General features: G+C 33.2%; 1 pseudogene; it reads right to left on the bottom strand.

The window, feature by feature from the left end:
• Window positions 1–1,118: 1,118 nt before the first annotated feature.
• LOC131649624 (uncharacterized) lies at window positions 1,119–3,516 on the bottom strand (annotated as a pseudogene).
• Window positions 3,517–6,853: the final 3,337 nt, after the last annotated feature.

Below are 6,853 nucleotides of genomic sequence, written 5' to 3'. Positions count from 1 at the left end.
TTGGAGATAGTCTTTCATCGGAGAAATAACTCATACCAATTGTAACATTTATGAGTTTAGCAAAAACCCTTTGTTTTATTTATCTTAAGTTGCAACTGGTTTTTAATTTTTCTGCTTCCGACCTTTTGTCTCGTTTTTCATAATCGAGAGTGAGAATCCTTAGTTCTCTTTATAATCTATCTTGCTTAAAAAATAAAGAGTAGAATAGAAACTAAAATTGAACAAATTATGAAACAATTAAACTTAAAATATTGTGAATTGCACAGTTATAAAAAATATACTAATTATAATTTTAAGAGTAACTTAAATGATATTCAAAGAACAACTTAACTTAGATCTTAAGAGTAATTTAAGTAAGATTCTAAGAATAAATTTTATTCTATTATGATCTTTTGGTTTTAAAAATCTGAAAATGAATGCTTAGTCCTCATTACGAATGTCATCTTGGCCCGGGGCATTACGCGTGGCCCGTCATGGAGGCTGACGACCATATCACCCTCCCAAAAATTCTGTTTTTTCCCTACATTTTCCATTTCAAATCACATCCAAAACTCAAGGAAATCATGTTCATTCAAGAGTAATGTACCGAAAAACAAGCCAACAAGGACATGCATAATTCTTACATAGGGTTTCATGGCCACTCCATAATCAAACTTGTCATTAAGGACAACCAATAAGTTCACGAGTCCTCTAATTCTAATAAAATGAAATCAAGTTTTCATCATAATTTGAACATGCCAATTAAGACAAATTGTTCATCATCAAGCAACAACATTTTTGGGAATTTCACTTAATAACACCAATCATCAAAGAAATACCCTAAACCCTCATCACGCAACCATCCTAAAGGTGCTAAACCCAATTTAAGCCTAGGAACCCCACCTTAAGTTGATGTAGAACCTGAGTTTGAATGATGGAAGGATGAAGATGATGTTGGTCAGACCCGAATAATAACTCCATTGGACTCAGTGGCGGAGCCAGATAAAAAAAATGGGATGGCCGCTAATGTAAAATAAAAATTAAAAATAAAAATAAAAATAATATTTTTAATAAAACATTAAGTTAACATAATACAAAATTGATTATAAAAAAATCAAACTATATAATTTAAAAGTACCTTAAAATAATGCTCTACGCGTTCCGAGTGACTTGAAATCATCAATAATAGACTCAGAACTAATGCTTGAACTGATCTCCCTTTCAATATATACTGTCATGCTATCTCCTAGAAACCCATCATCCATCTTGTTTCTCAACTTAGTCTTGATAATTTTCATTGCTGAAAAGGACCTCTCAGTTGTAGCCGTATAAACTGGAAGAGTCATGATAAGACGGTCCTGTTGCAACCAAGCATGAACATAGTTCTTGAATAGTTGATAAATTATTCAAATTTGACTCTTTGCGAGCAGTAAATAGAAAATGTTGGAGTTGAAATTGCAAATTATTCTTCTCTTGATAACTAAAATCCATAGGATAATATTTTTCCACAAGAGAACAAATAGTATCAATATTAAAAGCTTTATATCCATCCTTAGGAGACAAAGCACAAGAAAGGGTTAACAAATCCATTGCTTGCTCACTAAATCTGCTATTCAACTCTTCTAACTGTTTATCAATGGTAGTGAAAAAGATTTCAACTTTAAAATAATGTTGAATTGTGACTTGATTCTCTTCAAGACGCGATCGTCCAAATCTTGTTGTTGAATGAATATCATTAAGATCAGGAATCTCAATACCATGTTTTTCACAAAAAGATCTCACTTTAGTAAACAATATATCCCAACCATTTTCTCTCAAGTCTTGAATAAAACTCTTTGTTGAACGAACCAAGTGCATAGCATTAACTACATCCTGATTTTGTTTTTGCAAGGCTTGACAAAGCATATCTGTTATCCCCATAATTTCTTTCATCATGTGCAAAATAAATATAAAATCAAATGCCTTCAAGTAATTATAAGAACTATCAGCATCCCCGCGTGTAGCATAACTTCCTCTTTCTCTTGCAATTTTTTTTAAAACTGAACAAGTTGCTTCATACATGTTTATCAAGCTACAAAAAGAATTATAATGTGATCCCCAACGAGTATCTCCCGCTCGTTTCAAAGTACCAACTTGATTCGCACCTTTACCAGTTACAATCTCATCAATCTCTAATAAATATGCAATTTCTTCTAATTGGGCCGCTTTTAGCTCATCATGGCGCTTCGTAGAAGAACAAACAACATTAACAATAAAAGTTAACTTTTCAAAGAATTTATGAACTGATATTACCTCTCTTGAAGATGTAACCAACGCAAGTTGCAATCGGTGAGCAAAACAATGAACATAGTACGCATAAGGACAATCCTTCATAAAGAGTGCTTGTAAGCCATTCCATTCTCCTCTCATGTTGCTAGCACCATCATAACCTTGGCCACGAATGTTAGAAACATCAAGGTTATGTCGAGAAAGTATATCACATATTGCTTCCTTAAGAGTTAAAGATGTGGTGTCTTTAACATGTGTCACATCAAAAAATCTTTCTTGTATTAAACCAACTTTATCAACAAATATTAACACAAGAGCCATTTGTTCCTTTTTTGACTCATCGCGGGCTTCATCCACAACGATACAAAATTTGGAATCACCAATTTCCTCACGAATATGCTTTTTCACCCTACTTGAAAGAATTTGCAAGAGCTCTTTTTGAATTTGATGTGAAGTATACTTGCAATTTTGTGGAGCATTTTCCAACACAACTTTTGCAATTTCATCATTATAAGATGCTAAAAGTTTTAACAACTCAAGAAAGTTTCCTTGATTTTTTGAATTACTAGTTTCATCGTGACCCCTAAAAGCACAAGCTTGAAGTGTTAACCAACGAACCGTGTCGATTAAAGTCTTGAGACGTAGCCGATTATTCATTCTTTGACACGAACTTTGCACTTGAATAACATTTCTAATATGACCATCTTGATTCAACAAGTCTTGACAAGCTTGCATTGCATTGTTGTGTGGTGAGCATGGATCCTTCCCTAAGTGTTTAAGAAAGGAACATTGCTTTCCATTCCTAACTTTTTTCCAATTTCTAAAACCCATAGAAATGAAGACATGTGATCCGGGACGTCCACTTGGTTTTTTGCTAAAAAGGTAACATGGTAAGCAATATGCCGCATCTTCGGATGGTGAATATTCTAACCATGATGGAAAAATGCTAAACCAAGTATGTTGAAACCTTCTTGGATGATCTTCATTACCGGACAAAGGATAGTTTTCTAAATGAATTTGATATGGACCCCATTCTAGATAAGCTCGTTGTATTGCATCCACTTGATTTGGTGGATATTTCCAAATCGGGGGACGCTTTCCAGAATCACGTTCCAAAGAGTTTTCAAAGCCATGATGTTCTTCAATTATTGGATTCTCAAGATCTCTTTGAGGTTCTGTTATCGGGATTATAACTTCTTCATCTCTTTCTTCTCTTTCAATTTCACATGCTTTCCTCTTGAAAAAAGAATCAATTTTCCGATTATTCATCTTTACGTTTCTGATGAAAAAAATAAAACAAAATATAATATCAACAAATATCCATCCAATTTATACTAATAAATTATATCACTAAAAAGAGTTTTCTTCCAATTCATATTTTTCAATAAATCTATTAGCAAATAGTATGAGTGAAAATATCATTAACTAATAGTATCTATTAATCTAGTTCATACTTTTTTCATATACAATACAAATTTTATATTTATTTGTAGTAACAGTATGATGAATTCATATATATAGTCACTAACATTAACTATTGTTATTTCTCCACTAACAGTAACAGTATGATGAACTCAAAATATAAGTTCACTATTGTTATTTCTCCACTATTGTCTACTGTTAAGTTTTTTTTGCATATGCAGAAAAATTGCAGTCAGTCTCAAAATATAGGTTCAACCTTGAAGCTACAAGAAAGAAGATTTCTCTTTTCTTAGCTTTCAATTTCATGGATTGCTAACCTTAATAGATTACAAGAAACATAAATTTAACCTCTAAAAGTCTAGAAAATTGAGAAATTTAACATCCCTAAACCATAAATCTAACATCCCCAAATTCATAAAATGTATAATCAGTGTCCCTCCTAACACTTTTAAAGGAAGAAGAAGATAAAAACCCTAAAATTAAAAATACATAAGGGAAGAAGAGAAGACCTTTTTGAAACAAAGAAGGTTGCAAGGGTTCCAACTTCCGACGGCGACGACAATGATTTCTGTAAGTTTTGTAAAAAAAAATCTTTTCACGACAATGAGAGAATGAAACTTGTGTTTTTAAAACTCTTTTATCTAACCCAAAAGAAAAAATGTGAACAGACATGAATAAGGAAAAATATAAAATAAATTTTAATTAAATCTAAGGCTATTTTAGTATTTTCCAATATATAAAAAAAATTTAAGAAAATAAATAAAGGGGAGGCCATGGCCTACCCCTGTACCCCCTGCCTCCGCCACTGATTGGACTTAAATCTTCGTCAAGCTCTCGAGAAAATTACATGCAATAAAAAAATGGCTTGGTTAAGACTTCTCTTTCCCTCTTCTTCCACCACTCACCCTCCCTCTCCAACTTTTTATCTCTCGCTTTCTGAATTTTCAAAGAGGAGAACAAGGAGAAAGTGATGGTTTTTGTAACACCCAAGTCTGACGAGGGTGGAGACTGGTCGTCGGTGAACAAGGCATGAAAAAAGTGGCTCCTGGCAGTTTTTAGGAAAAGAAAACCGAATTCACATCATAATGAGAGGGATCCTGAGAATGTGCAGGTATGAGACTGCATGATTGAGTGAGTATTTATAAGGAATGAATAATACTACCTATTGTAGCAACCTGCCCTAAAAATTTAGATTTAGAGTCGCCACCTATTCTACCAGGGCGAATAGGAAACCCTACGCAGTTAAGAGAATTCGGGGTAAGTTATTATATTCAGGTCAAGGGAAGGTGTTAGGAACCCTTAACCCTTTCCTAAGGTTTTAAGTTTAAGGTAAAATTTGTGGCTAAAAATGTTAAGGCAAGGTTTATGCTTTCAAGGGTGAATGGCAAAATTCGAACCTAATTAGAATTTTGGGGAAGGGGACTCGCCTTGTTGCCAAGTGCCTACGTACCTCCTTAGGGAGGATCAGAGTCTACGTAGTTCGGGGCAGGGTTGTACGCCTTAGAATTAATACGAGGTTGTTTGAAGGTATTTTGAATTACCTTATCGCAGTTTTGAAATTCGTAGTTTGTAAGGTATTTTGAATTACCTTATCGCAGTTTTGAAATGTAGTTTATGAAAGAGATGTGTTTTGATATGGCGTACAACCCTGATTATTATATGTTTCATTAATCGCGATGATCAATAGGTTTGATCACCATAATTAACAAATAAAATAAAGAATTGCTAATTATTCTAATCGATTGATTCGATTATCATCATTAGCAAATAAATGTGTTTTAAATAAATTATTTAAATTGTTTTGGGAATTTGAATTATTTTATTATTAACCATCGCAACCAATTAGTTTGATTAAAACGATTAATAAATTAATGAAGGATTTTAATTATTGTTAATTATCGTAATCAATATATTTGATTAAAACAAATAACAAATTTATGAAGATTACTAATCATCGTAACCAATCGAATCAGTTAAAACCTTTTAGTAAATAAACCTATTTGGATATCTTATTTAATTAATTGAATAATTCATTATTAACCATCGCGACCGATTGATTCGATCAAAACGATTAATAAATTAATCCTAATTATAATTTAAATCAATCCTACATTAAGTTAATTATTAACCTAAATTAAATCATCTAATTAACCTAATTAAAATTATTAATTAATTAATCCTAATTTATTTAGCCTAAAATTAAAATTAAGCCAATTATTTAGTTAAACCTAAAATTAAAATCTAATTAAAATCCTAATTATAATTATTTTAATCTTAGTTAACTATTAATGATTAGTTGATTAATGGTTGACTAAAAATAAACAATAATAAAATAAATAAACAAAGAACAATAAACAAACTAGGAGGAAGATTGACTAGGGCGTGTGATCCGGTGCTGCATGTTGGTGAGGTACACCGTTGGTATGCATATTCTAGGTCCTTGGATTGTACGCTAGGAAGATCCTGTGGTGGATGAAGGAAGGACACACTATGAACATATGCGGCTTCATGTACTAAATCTGAAACAACAGAAATTCAAAATAAAAACGTAACACGCATGGGTTCGAACCCAGGCCTCTAAGGTAACGTTATTCCATTCTGCCAGTTGCGCTGCGATTGATTTGTCAACATATAAATATCAAACAAAACTAATATATAAAAGTAAATAATCAATTGAAAGGTCAAACGAAATCAAACTTGGGCCCACGTGGTACTGAAGGACGAATGAGAAGCAGAGAGAATTTGGTTTTGTTGACCACCCAACTAGAACGCACAAACACGCCACGCAAGCGCTGACCGCCCCCTGCAAACTTCAAACCACCACCGACGGTAGTTCCTTCGTTTTCTCCGGCGAGGGGGTTGAGTTATCCTGCAAAATCGTATCAAAACACACAAGAAAAGAACCCAGATCCACTAATTGATAGGTTGCGAATCTGATGGAAGCGTTAGTTTGACCTGAAACATCCTTAAACTATGAAAACAGAAGTGAGCAACTCTCATGGCCTAGCCATGGCATCCTTCTATTTACACTTTAGACCTCCCATCTAATGCTTGAAACCTGTTATAATGGTCCCCCTGAGATCATACAAACAATAAAAAATCATTAGAAACGCGTGGATGGAAAGAACCGAAATCTAAGATTTTACCAAACCGGTGCCTTCGAGTTGAAGGATTCTGGGATACT

Source organism: Vicia villosa, linkage group LG2 (assembly GCF_029867415.1).
Source record: "Vicia villosa cultivar HV-30 ecotype Madison, WI linkage group LG2, Vvil1.0, whole genome shotgun sequence".
In the NCBI taxonomy this organism is placed as follows: Eukaryota; Viridiplantae; Streptophyta; class Magnoliopsida; order Fabales; family Fabaceae; genus Vicia; species Vicia villosa.
This window is presented reverse-complemented; position numbering and strand designations above follow the sequence as displayed.